The 12,843-nt window shown below is 35.6% G+C and overlaps 2 long non-coding RNA genes and 1 other non-coding gene across 3 annotated transcripts; 1 reads left to right on the top strand and 2 right to left on the bottom strand.

The window, feature by feature from the left end:
* Positions 1 to 1,923: 1,923 nt before the first annotated feature.
* LOC126056109 (uncharacterized) lies at positions 1,924 to 4,386 on the bottom strand. The gene is made up of 2 exons (XR_007511834.2): positions 2,841 to 4,386; positions 1,924 to 2,202 (listed from the first exon to the last, which is right to left on the bottom strand). It is a non-coding gene; the product is annotated as an uncharacterized LOC126056109 (long non-coding RNA).
* Positions 4,387 to 4,611: 225 nt separating this feature from the next.
* On the bottom strand, positions 4,612 to 7,098 carry LOC110381746 (uncharacterized). Its single transcript, XR_007511832.2, has 2 exons — positions 5,490 to 7,098; positions 4,612 to 5,105 (listed from the first exon to the last, which is right to left on the bottom strand). It is a non-coding gene; the product is annotated as an uncharacterized LOC110381746 (transcript).
* Positions 7,099 to 7,251: 153 nt separating this feature from the next.
* On the top strand, positions 7,252 to 8,976 carry LOC110381748 (uncharacterized). Its single transcript, XR_007511833.2, has 2 exons — positions 7,252 to 7,551; positions 8,276 to 8,976. It is a non-coding gene; the product is annotated as an uncharacterized LOC110381748 (long non-coding RNA).
* Positions 8,977 to 12,843: the final 3,867 nt, after the last annotated feature.

Raw genomic sequence — 12,843 nt, 5'->3', positions numbered from 1 at the left:
CTTTCACCTTCAAGTATCGAGTATAATTACTTGACCGCAGCTCGCTTCAAGTGGGCTTTAGAAAGCTTTTATATTCAATTACGTACATTTAATTATTCCGCACCAATGCAACTTCCGTTAATTGGTAATAAATTAATTCGGGTTATCTGTTTCACTTTATTGTTAACACAAATATTTTGTACAAAATTATATTGAATATTAGTGGCAGGCTAGTTTAATGGCATAAATATAAAATAGTTGGAATGGAAATAATATTGTATTGCACTTTAGCGTTTCCTGGAAATACGATCGCCCCATTAGTTTATTACCAAAACGTTAAGTTAAGTTAAGTACGGCTTTCAGTTTAAAATAATGCATTCGAAAAAAAAAACAAAACATACGATCACCACTGTGTGTGCATGCATGTACTTTTTGCTCAGGTAAAGACATATGTCTTACTTCACTGTAGTCGCTTATAGGGTGGTAAGCTACGAATCTAGTTAAGTTTGTATATGTTGATTTATGATGTATGTGTTTGTATTGTATTGATTTGTTATGTATGTGTTTTTTAGTTTAGTTTAGAATAAATTAATAAGAACCCATCTGCCGCATCAGGCAAGTCCTGTAAGGGTAGATGTAAGGTTGTGTAAATAAATAAATAAATATGTAACGCACTTCGTAACAATTAACATATCATAATGATCTGTAATTGCCTAGTAAAATAAAATATTTGAGACACGAATTCCAAACTCCTAAACATACAAATAAAATAATCAGTCTAACTAAAGCAAATAATTTTCGAGTCTTTGCTGGCCTCTTGACCAGTCGCCACAAAAGTCCGATAATGTTTTATGTGCACCGTACCGTTCCAGTCAAACAATAAACTATTTCCTTTGTATCGCGTCTCATGAGTATGCGTAATAAAAAATACATAAGCAAAAAAGGGGAGGGGTGGATATTTCACAGAAAGGAAAAAGTTACTTGAAATGGCCTAAAGCAACGATCCGTAAAATAGTCTTGCGTCCGTTTCAAGGGACATCCACAAAAACAGACATATTTCATGTGAAGGGATAATGTTGTACTACACGCGTATTGCGCTCGCACGAATCGACGACAAATCTATTTGATTTGCTACAACCTTATGTTATACTTTTTACCATGATTTATATACAGTGTACAAATATGTAACTGTACCACTTTATTAGCATTAGTGTAAGTTCTATTACTTTAATGATCTTTGAGTTACGATGACACATTAGAATTGTAAAAATTAAAATGGTTCTTCTCAGTGGCATGTCTACCGTAGTGGGCACAATGAACCCACATTACAACCCCTAATTTACAGGTGACATTACACTTATTTCTTCTTTTTGTGTACTCTCTTATGTACTACCTTGTACACTCTTGCTATATTATAATTTTCAACCAATGCTATAAGCATGGATGACCCCATAACTGGTTGGGCTGGTGTGGCATCATATGTGGCTTCCAGATAATTTCTAAAAGTTTATCTTCTTAACATTATAATAAACTCAATCTCCACAGTTATTCTAGTGAATCATATCAAAGTGGGGAATTGGTAGGTGGGCCTTGGTTCTTATTAAGCACTTACGATTACACAATTTTATCTTATCGATTAATATAAATTAATCATAAAACAAAACACTCATAAATCTTTGTATATTTGCTTCTGCACGTAGACCCACTTCCAAGAAAGATTTTATGAGTATGCACTTACTCGTATTTATCAGCTTGATAAAGTGAAAACCTGCTGACAACATCCAATCAACTTAGGCTGGAAAAACCTCGTTAGGACACTCTTTCAGAAATCGGCCGTCACGGTATAACGTGTTGTAATGAAGTAGCAGATCGAAGCATTCGTCTTATACATTCAGTTCCCTATACCTAGTTATCACAATCAAAAAAGATAAATAAAAGAAAATATTGCTTAAAAAACATACATATTTATTAAATAATATAAGTTACACAATTAATACTGCCGTAAGTAACAGTGTCAGTACATAATATTACGTCATCACACTCTCACCCCCAGCATCTAATACCGAGGTGGTGGGGGCTGGTGATGTGGTGGTGGGTGATGCGGTGGATGGTGTGGTGGATGATGCGGGGGTTGATGCGGTGGATGATGTGGATCGTGCCCCGGTGGATGACCGCCTGGGTGATGCGGTGGCTGGTCCGGATGCGGTGGTGGTGGTGGCATTACTGAAATCAAACGGGTTATTTATTAATTTTTAAATGAGGCAAGGGTGACTTGGGTAAACTAAGATTGCAATAGGAACACCATGTTGTTAGTCCAAACAAAAATACTGCTAAAACTGTATTTTTAATGCAATTCTTATTCCATTCCTTATTCCAAGTTTATCTCAAGTTAAGTTACTCAAAACCTTACTTCAAATAGTCGAATAAAGAATATTTCCAAACATAAATAGCATTATGCAAATCCGAGGGTAATTCCACCAGCCCGTCGTTAGAGTCACCATATTATCCACAGTTTATCGGGCTCAGTTCCAATTCTAAGCAGTAACTTCTAAGTTTTGTAAGTTGTGGCTAGGCGGAACGTTTTGTGAACATTCATTAGAATTACGAGTGTGGTATGGAAGCTAACTATCAACGTGGGTATACTTTACATGTTTCTAGAAGAAGTCGTGAAGACTAAGAAACTGTTTCAACGAAGGATTATAACCGTAAATAGAATACAAACTTTAAGTAGAAGATACATTTTTAACTTTTGAAAAAAAAAAAAAGCTTTCGTAGCACATTCTCTATTTAGGTATTTATTCAAAAACAATATATTTTTTTATGGGAAAGATAATATACAACAAAAAATATGAAGTACTCACTTATGTGTATAGTTCCAAAATTCACAAAATATTCAATTGGCCCTGCTTGAAGCAAAAACGTTTGTTCCATACTTAGAGATCGATCGATGAATTTATAGGCACAGCCTTATCTGGCCCATCACGCGGACTTATTGATGTCCTTATCAACTACAAGCGATAACTTGTGTAAATATTGTGCCTAATTCAGGTATTTACATATCGTTTAGGTACAACAGAACCCAGTGACAGTACCTATCGGTTTAATTACAATGTGAATCATAACAATAATGATTTCAGGTAGAGAGATTTCATGTAGACTTAAAACAGGATGATTTCAGGTAGACTTAAAACAGTTTTGTAACCACAGAACAAAAACAAATGAATCAGACGGAAACCACAATAAGAACAAACTGTAAACAAAAACGAAATAGCTATTACAAAACGTCCTTTTTGAAAATCGATTGGGAATTCCGCCCCTTCTATATCCCAACAGGAAAATTCCATTTTCCAAATACAAAACTGAGAACAGACGACACAAACCTAAATACCTTGTAAGTAAACGAGGCGCAATAAGTAAATAGCATTTTCTGCTTTGAGGAAATTTCAAAACAAACGGGCTATGAAAAACTCCAAACAACTTTTAACGGATTGCCGTTTCACTGACGACTGAACATTATTATTTAGTGGCCTATCGCTTTCAATGAGTCTTGATAGTTCGTTCTCAGTTAATTAAATGAAATATTTGCTCAGGAATTTTATTTGGTATTATATTTTTCCTGAAATCTGGGCTGACCGACGACTTTTTAACTACAGATGGGTTTTTAGTAAAATATATTTTAGTATAACTTTTAATTTACGCTCCATTTTGTATAAAATACTTACCTATCAATGGCTCCAATAAAATTTAGTTTCAATAAAGCTTAATAAAGGCTAGCTATGCTTATAGTCATAAATGGAACTGATAAATAATAACACCGCATATTAAACATTACAGTTCACGTTATAAATGTGGGATTCATAATATAACATTTTAACGGAAATGAGGACTGATAATTAATAATAGATTACCACTAATTAAAATTAACCTGATACTATTAATTCTGTCGAATGGAAATAGGAGGTTGGTATATCAGGGCTTACAAATCAGATGACACGCTATGGTCATATCATAAGGGTGAATGCTTCAAGGCAATTTTTTGTTGGGATGTCGGTTTTATTGGACGCTCCGTCATCAGTAATAAATCAATGCCTCAGTCATTAATCATCATAGACTGTTCTTCATAACGCATACGTTTACAAGAATTCGTATAATAGAGAGAGAGCTTACTCATCAGACATTCTTGTTCTAATATTTCAGAACCCATTGCTTACCGTCTACAGGCATTTCTTACAAGGCCTGAATCGTCTCCCGACGTCGCTAAAGAATAAGGTTTACATCTCTAAAGTAATCTCCTTGGTCTTGCGTCACCAATCTTTGGCGTATCAAATTATGTTTTGATACGGAGAATTAATAATCGAGATAATGATTGATTGATTCCGAACTCGCGTACGTGACAATTGGCACAGCTTTCAATAGGCACCAGAACCATACTCATAATATTGCATTTCCTATTTCAGTAACAAGTTTACTTGAATTTGTATAGGTACGATTTGTGCTAAGTTATCTATCTCATATTTCAGAATACCTTAATAAATAGTTAGGTTACTAAAAATGGAGTGACACAATCTGTGGTGACACACACTCTATTTTTAATAACATTTCAAAGGGTCTTGTAAAACGAAATAAAAATCATTTTTGCAATGTAATATTTTATTCGATATGTCTTAATAATTAATAGCCAGTTGAATTTTTATAGGTATTTAATTAAATTAAGTACATCAACTGTTCCAAGTTTAATTTAAAAACAACATTAACATTTTTATCCTTATTCCTGGGATCTTAATTTACCGTGAAGTCAGCGATTAACTTTTGTAATTAAAAATAAAATTTTCATGATAGGTATCTTAGTTTTATTTAATTAGAGTATGATTCTCAATTGTGATTGTTTTGCCCTCTTCACCTCCAATGGGGTGGTCCGAAATGAGGCGGACCGTGGTGGGGTGGACCATGGTGTGGTCCGTGATGAGGCGGACCGTGGTGTGGTGGACCATGATGGGGTGGTCCGTGGTGGGGTGGACCATGGTGGGGTGGTCCGTGGTGGGGCGGTCCATGATGCGGCGGTCCGTGATGTGGAGGCCCATGATGTGGGGGTCCGTGGTGTGGAGGGCCGTGGGGCGGTGGCATATCTGTATTCATAACATTACATTTATAAAAATTGGAACAATATTTTCTGAATTTTGCAAACTATTTACCATTCAGGCAATAAATGTTTAACCAACATGGACCGGAGATATGAAAAGTAAAAGCTATGCGCACGGTTCCAAAAAATGTGATTTACTTCTAAATAATATCAATGAACATGGGAAAAACTTGGCACATTTTCCATATTATTTACGCACTGATTAGTAAAACAACAATTAGATTTATTTGGAGTGAATACAATGACACAATGGCGGCAGACTTACGAATGTTACCCATTTTCAGATGTATATGGAACTGGGTCTAGTAAATGACGCTAGATGAGTCACACAATCACACAAATGAAACAGATGATTGTTGCAAAAACTCACTTTAGAAGAAATTCAATTTTTACAATAAAGTCAACTGTTCGTTACAGTGTCTGCTTCTGAACTAAAATAATACAATTAGTACTCTAACATATAGGTACTCTCACTAAGTACCTCCTAGGTGTTATCTCGTATGTTTATGTTTTATCGTATCCTATCGATAACAGAGAATCGATAATTTTCCTCTTCAATATTGAGGCATATAAATAATTTTAATTATTGCCTTAAAGCTAAATAATTATCGATATTTAATTAATAAAGAGTTTTGCGTCTCGAGAACTTGGTCGTTGAACTTTGTCCTTTAGGTAACTTAACCGAAGTATATTTTGACTGAAGTGAGTTATTTTTAGGTATTTACCTGTCGAGCTCTCGATACTGTTATCAATTAACAACTTAGATAAGGTATCGTAAGAATCACAAATATAAATAACCCAAACATTGAAAACATTTCGTTGTATTGTTTGATAAATACATATTTATGATATTAATATCGGCAAAAATTTCAACTTGGTGGTACGAACTGTCAAACGATTTCACATGACAGGGGTTCGCCAGAGTATAAAATAGGAAGTGTGTGTCAAAAACATGGTAAACATGTAGGTAAGTACAAATACATTAAAGGTCGATGGTCGGAGGTATTGTTTTCTCGACGATGAAGGTATGAAAGTACTTTGATCCAAACAGTGCTTCCGCTTCGAAACTCAGATGCACAGGTTGCGGCGATATTTCGTCAGCGGTTTAAAATAAAAAACTCCTTTTACAATTAAAATAATGTTTATTGCAATTATGAATGTCTGATTGCAAACAACAAACAGGTTGAACTTTAATATGAAATGAAATCATTATATTCCACTAAAAAAGGAGCATGACATTTTAATTATTACATCACGTGTAAAATATCACACTAGGTACAAGCGGTACAATTTATAAGATAAAATTAATCAATCAGTCATAACAAATAATACGAAAAATCGCCAATATGACTGATAAATAAAAAAGCATTTTAAATATTGTAATTCAGCGTATAATTTAATCCAATTGTATAACCAGGGCCTGACAATATTATGCTGGTTGTGACTTCATAGGTGCCAATCATTCATACCAAAAACCTTTGCGCAGTATAAGAAAAGCTCCTTATTTTTCTTAACTTTGAATATAATTACATACAGCCTTTAAAATAGTTCCTGGTACACCTCTATGTACTACACTAGTAGTTTAATGCGTTGTATTCACCGAAGTCCTCAATTAAATGACATTTGATTAAAGCGACATGACATAAAGTGGGAAATACCTACTGGAATATCAACACCAACTATGTGCAATCCTGTTCAATGCGATACTGGTTAGTAGATAGTCTATCAAATTACTAAGTTCACGAGTTTAATTGATGTCAATTGAGATAGTCAGCGTAGACTTACATTTAGGGAACCTGATAAGTTTATAACCAATAGGTACTGTAAGCTGCAACGGAGACAACGAACTTTTTGCACACAAAATGTCTTTACAGCAGACAAAAAGTCCGCAGCAAATTGTGCGCCATTTGCAGCGCACCTAAAGTAAATACACGGATAATAAATAATTTATCGGTCCTCAAAAAAATACCTTAACATTTACAAGTGCCGTACTAATTCTGATGTTTAAAGAAAATCAGAATCATAGTGCTTATTTTGTGGAACATATTCAGAATTATAACAGAAGGATCTTATTAACTTATTATAATATATGTTTTCATGTAACAATAAGGAGTAGGTAAGTCATAATTCAAAGTAGTTGTATTTACAGACTTCCAAGCTGATCTAAGATGATTCACACCAAGTTAGTGTGTCACTGAAAACAACACTCATTCCTGTTCCGGTTCTTAATTGCAATATATCGTTCATTAGTCATAATCCTCACGTGTTGTTATCAGCTTTATCGAACCACATTGATAAAGACTTGCGCAGCCCACGAAAAATGTGATAAATACGTACAACGATAGGACCCTTATCATTCACTGTTGATTTCACCTGCTGTAAACAAGCCCTTCTATAAATTAATAATTTACTTTGTGAACAAAAGGAACAAGGTGAGGATATTTTCTTGTTGTTGTTTGTTTATTTAAAGTTATGAAGTTTTCTTATTAAGTTTTCTGTTAGGCGTAATGCTCCATATAACTCAATGGTGTTGGGTATAAAATACCGTTTAAGAAACGTGACCTGTAGCAGTACCTACCTACATATTTTTGTAATATAAAATCAAATACAATGTCTTAATGCTTACTTTACTCTTATTTCTCGAGAGATTTCATTTCAATCCATAACATAATGACTAAATTTATAGCTCAGTAGACAAAGACCATCAAGATGTCCCTGTGTTTAGTTTAAATAATCTAGTGGTAGTTTAAGTGGCCTAGTGGGTAAAGGACCAACCTCAAGTATGAGGGCGCGGGGTCGATCCCAGGTCAGGCAAGTACCAATGCAACTTTTCTAAGTTTGTATGTACTTTCTAAGTATATCTTAGACACCATTGACTGTGTTTCGGATGGCACGTTAAACTGTAGGTCCCGGCTGTCAGTGAACATCCTTGGCAGTCGTTACGGGTAGTCAGAAGCCAGAAAGTCTGACACCAGTCTAACCAAGGGGTATCGGGTTGCCCGGGTTACTGGGTTGAGGAGGTCAGATAGGCAGTCGCTTCTTGTAAAGCACTGGTACTCAGCTGAATCCGGTTAGACTGGAAGCCGACCCCAACATGATTGGGAAAAAGGCTCGGAGGATGATGAGTTACTAAACAGTTCTTTTTTCCTCTTTCAGTAATGCCGCCCCCACACGCTCAGCCTTGTGGTCCCCAATGCGGGACGTACTGTGTACCCCACTGCTATTTCCGCCGACAAATGGAGATTCATTATCCCCAGAACCCAGTGGTGCCACCACATCACCCACATTACCCTCCCCCGCCACCACATCACCATCCCCACCATCCACCACCACCGTATTATGAACAACCACAGTACCCACCAGGGCCTTATCCCCCGCCCCATTATGCTCAGCCATATGGAGGGGCCACGCCACGCTAACTGGCTAAACGAAGGGTGCGTCTACACGGTGCATGTAGCTGGAGCAAGTTAACATGCGCAAGTGACAAACGACAGGTGACAAGAGCACGTGGGTCGCTGGACCCGCACGTCTTTGCATGTAACCTGCGCATGTGCCTCAACATGCGCAAGCATGCACCGTGTAGGTGCACCCTAACTTACTGCTCAACTCGACGAATGGACTCCATCACTCATCAGCTATTCCGATGACACATCGCTATAGCCCTTATTTCTGCAAAAATGAGATCTGCTAAAGAAAGATTTTATTAATCTCTCTAAAACTGTAAATTGATACGGTGTAATGATTTAATTAATCTTATCTGAAACGATAATGTTCGAAGAACGTACTGATTTGAAATAAAAGTGTACTCAATGTTAAAATGTTATTGATATCGACACTCAATTAATAAAAAACTTTTTTTCAATAAACAATGTAAGTGTTTTTCTTTGTATTTTTGTTTAAACCTTTACAAACAATCGTTATTGAACTAAATAAAATCAATAGTTACACACTATTTCTTACCTACCTAACACATGTTGAAATAGGTGAAATCTTGCACGTTTCTATACATCCAGAGATCTTAAATGATATACTATATCCGCAGAAATGAAATCAATGCGAACACAACTGCTAGAAACAAGTAATTATTTGATGATTTCCTCTTCAAGGCTATGAAGGGAAATAGCAAACCAAACAGCGCTCTTATTAAGAAAGTTTTTCTTCATAACAAGATTACGTTCGCCAGATGTGTTGGATTGTATTCCGTATAAATGTTGGAAAGAAAGCGATACTATCTAGCGATATTACTTAGTTCATCTTACAAGGAAATTAAACAAAAACTAACTCATAGTTTATGGATATATTTCTCATGAGTAATTGCATTATTTTTGTGTTTTTACATGCAATTTACATGCTCCATAACATCAAAATTACAATGCCAATTTGCAATAATTATTATCAAAACACCTTTTCACATCTCATTAATATTGATAAAGCTACTGTATTGATAAGAGTTAGGTCGTGTAACCGAAAGATAATTACGAAATTATTATTTCCATACCAGACATCCAGTACCAGTAGGTACCAATAATATCGAAGAAAAACATCAACATCTAACAGTACTTAAACAAATACTTGTTGTGGTCTCTGATTTGTCTCTATAAAGTTCAATATACGAAAATAATTCGCGAGAGACCCTCACAATATTAGGATAGGGATTAATAAATAAGAAATTAAAGCAAAAATAATACTGGGACACTATCTTGTGAATTAAACAACTGTCTGGTATTTCATATTCCACTATGTATTATAAGTACATACTTATTTCCATGAAGAAATACATTCAAAGAGATTGACAAGTAAATTATAACGAAATACTCTTATTGGCTTAGTGAGGAATGTCTTTGAACTAAATCAGTTCTACTGTTGCTCCCACGGTAACAAATCAAGGTACTTTCCAAAGAAAAGCCTTAGTTCCCCGAATATAATCCTTTTTCGAGAAGACTATTCCTGGATATGGAAAAACTAAATGAACAAGCAAAAGTTAATGCTTGAAATATGAAACAAAATACTGGGAAGAGACATGAAATTTCAGTTAGGAATTTCATTTGTATGTACCTAAACAGCATTGTTGATTAGCTAGTTAGTCGCTAATGAGTCAGTGTCCTTTGTAGACGACGTAAACAATTCTGAGTACTTGTAAGGTTTGTTTTGTGCTGTTATCTGCAAATATCGATACTGTTTAGTGTTTACTAATCATGAAACAGCTGATAATTCTGCGGTATTTGGAATATGAAACTGATAAGTTTTCTACAAAAATGTTATATTGGTCAGCAACAGAAGCCAGTCTTAGTTTGGTGGTCAATCAATTTAAGTGTTCATAAATTATAGTGATGTACCAAAGTACTGAAAATCCATTTAGACTTGTCATGTTTGAAGATTATTTGATAAAAGTAAATATATATATAATAGCCATAAATGTATACAAGTACCTCCCATCCCATACCTACAACCTATGAAGCTTCAGTGAAGACGATATAAGACGATATATGAAGTAACTATTTAACTAACGCTGTATACCTACTACATGTGTTCTAAGGAAATTAATCACTTTAAGGTAGTCTTCCACGGGACCTATGATCACGTTTACTGTTGTTTTTATGCTTGTAGACGCTGAAATATGAAACGTTTCCACAGCGCACTTACTATGCAATATATTTTATCACCCACAGCTTAACCGCGCGAGTAAAGTCCCAGGAAAGCTAACTTTGAGCAAATATTATTACGTTCTTACTACATAAGTAACCTACCTACAGTAATATGTAACTCATGGTACCTAAATTAACTTTAGATCGCTAAATATTTCTACTGTTTTTTAAATAAAAATACGAGTAATTTAAGCAAGTACTTTTATACTTTGTATAGTAAAATAAAAATGATAAAAATCTTATAAAAATAAGTTCGACTACGTTTACACGTGGGTCATGGTCACTGTTTTTACTTTAACATCGATTTTTGTTCACCAAAGCCGAACCAACAAAGTCCATTAAAAAATAATACGTCGTATATAATTTGTAAGGATTGCATGACCCTGAGCTATAACAGTAAAAGCGTTTATTATAGCTATGTATCGTTTTACTCCTCCAAGCAATAATGTTCTCGGAAAAAGTGAGAACGAAAAAGTCCATAAATATCACATTCGCACACAGTTCGTTACACGGCCAAGGAAACGGAAGAAAAGTCTTAACTCGCGGAAATTTTGCCCTCGGCTTGTTCAGCCAATGTTTTTTTATCAATACGTTTAGGGAGAAAAACTGGCTTGAATTTCACTGAGATATGAATTCAATCTTTGTGGATTAAAGTTAAATAGATAAGAGTACCAAGCACGGATAAAGGATTAAACCTCATTTCATTAAACTGTTTCTTCGGAGAATTACTTCTTACTAAATCTGTTCTTCAAATCATCCAAAGCAATGACACTACGTTGTCATAACAAGCTACATGAATACAAACAATAGTCCCTTAAATGTTATTAATACCGAACTCAGGTGCATACTGGTGTCCTTACTCCTGGCATAATTCCACAGCCGCGTTACGACACCCTCGAGGAAAAAAGGGCACTTTCGTGACCTCAACTGCGCTACTAATATTATTCTTTATTGCTAATCGATGTACAAACTGTACACGCTAATATATTTATGAAGGAAAAGGATCTGTGGTAACGATCCCCGGTTGGGACGTATTTTTCTACTAAATTAGTGTCATTTTGTGGGAAGCATGGTAGATATGTATTTAAAAGCCATTGCTAGCAAAAGGGCGAGATTATTGAGGTGAAAGAGCCTATACGTTTAATCATACAAAACTTAGTATATAATAAAAGGTAGTTAATTATAAACCTACTCGCTTTTCCAAGACCTGAGTTCATAATTATAATTTCTGACGTCAAAACTACCAAATATTCCACCCATACAGTGACTATGAAATTGGACTCTATAGTTAATACATAATTAACGAGCACCACCTAAACACGGTTTAATTGCCCAATAAATTGTCAGTTGTGACCTGAATACGTTTAATCCTGTAGGAAGTCAATCGCCATCAATCGGGCTGAGGTGGTAGGGTAGATATGTATATAAATAGGTGCACATGTAACTTTTGAACGCAGTCGGATGCCGGTTGGTGAGTTACGGTTATATCAGTCCCGGCCAAAGAGAACAATAAACTAGCGGAGATGCCATAACGGAAAATCTTCTAAGAAAGTAACGCGCCAAAATGCGGGTCTTCGGGGGACGAGGAACGTTACTGTCTATTCTCCAATACGCTTTCTTTGGGCCCGTCCAGTTTTGTAGTAGCAAAAATCTTTGACAGATGTTTCAAAGAACCAGATATCATAGTTAATTCGCTCTTAAGTGATCGTTTCGGTCATGCCCAACGTACGCATTTGACCTGGGTGAAGGCGCCTAGCCTACCTACCTGCGTTATGGCACCTCCGCTCATTTTTCCTTACTCCGTGGTCCCAGCTCAGTTCCGGAGGCGCTCGCCCTCTGGTATCCGCTGCGATTGAAACACGCCTCTTAAATTTTTATAGGCCTTTAATAAGAAATGAGGTACGTTTGCGGAAGGTCTACCTACTTTACAAACACGCGTAGTCAGCGGATTGGTGGGAATGTGCCTGTTTTATATTAAGACGTAGAAATAATTATATAGATTAGATAACTAAAATTGTCTCATTCTATGAAGTTTATTTAACGTAAATACTTTTTTTAAGAAATATCGGCCCTTAGAAG

This window comes from Helicoverpa armigera, chromosome 7 (genome assembly GCF_030705265.1).
Source record: "Helicoverpa armigera isolate CAAS_96S chromosome 7, ASM3070526v1, whole genome shotgun sequence".
In the NCBI taxonomy this organism is placed as follows: domain Eukaryota; kingdom Metazoa; phylum Arthropoda; class Insecta; order Lepidoptera; family Noctuidae; genus Helicoverpa; species Helicoverpa armigera.
This window is presented reverse-complemented; position numbering and strand designations above follow the sequence as displayed.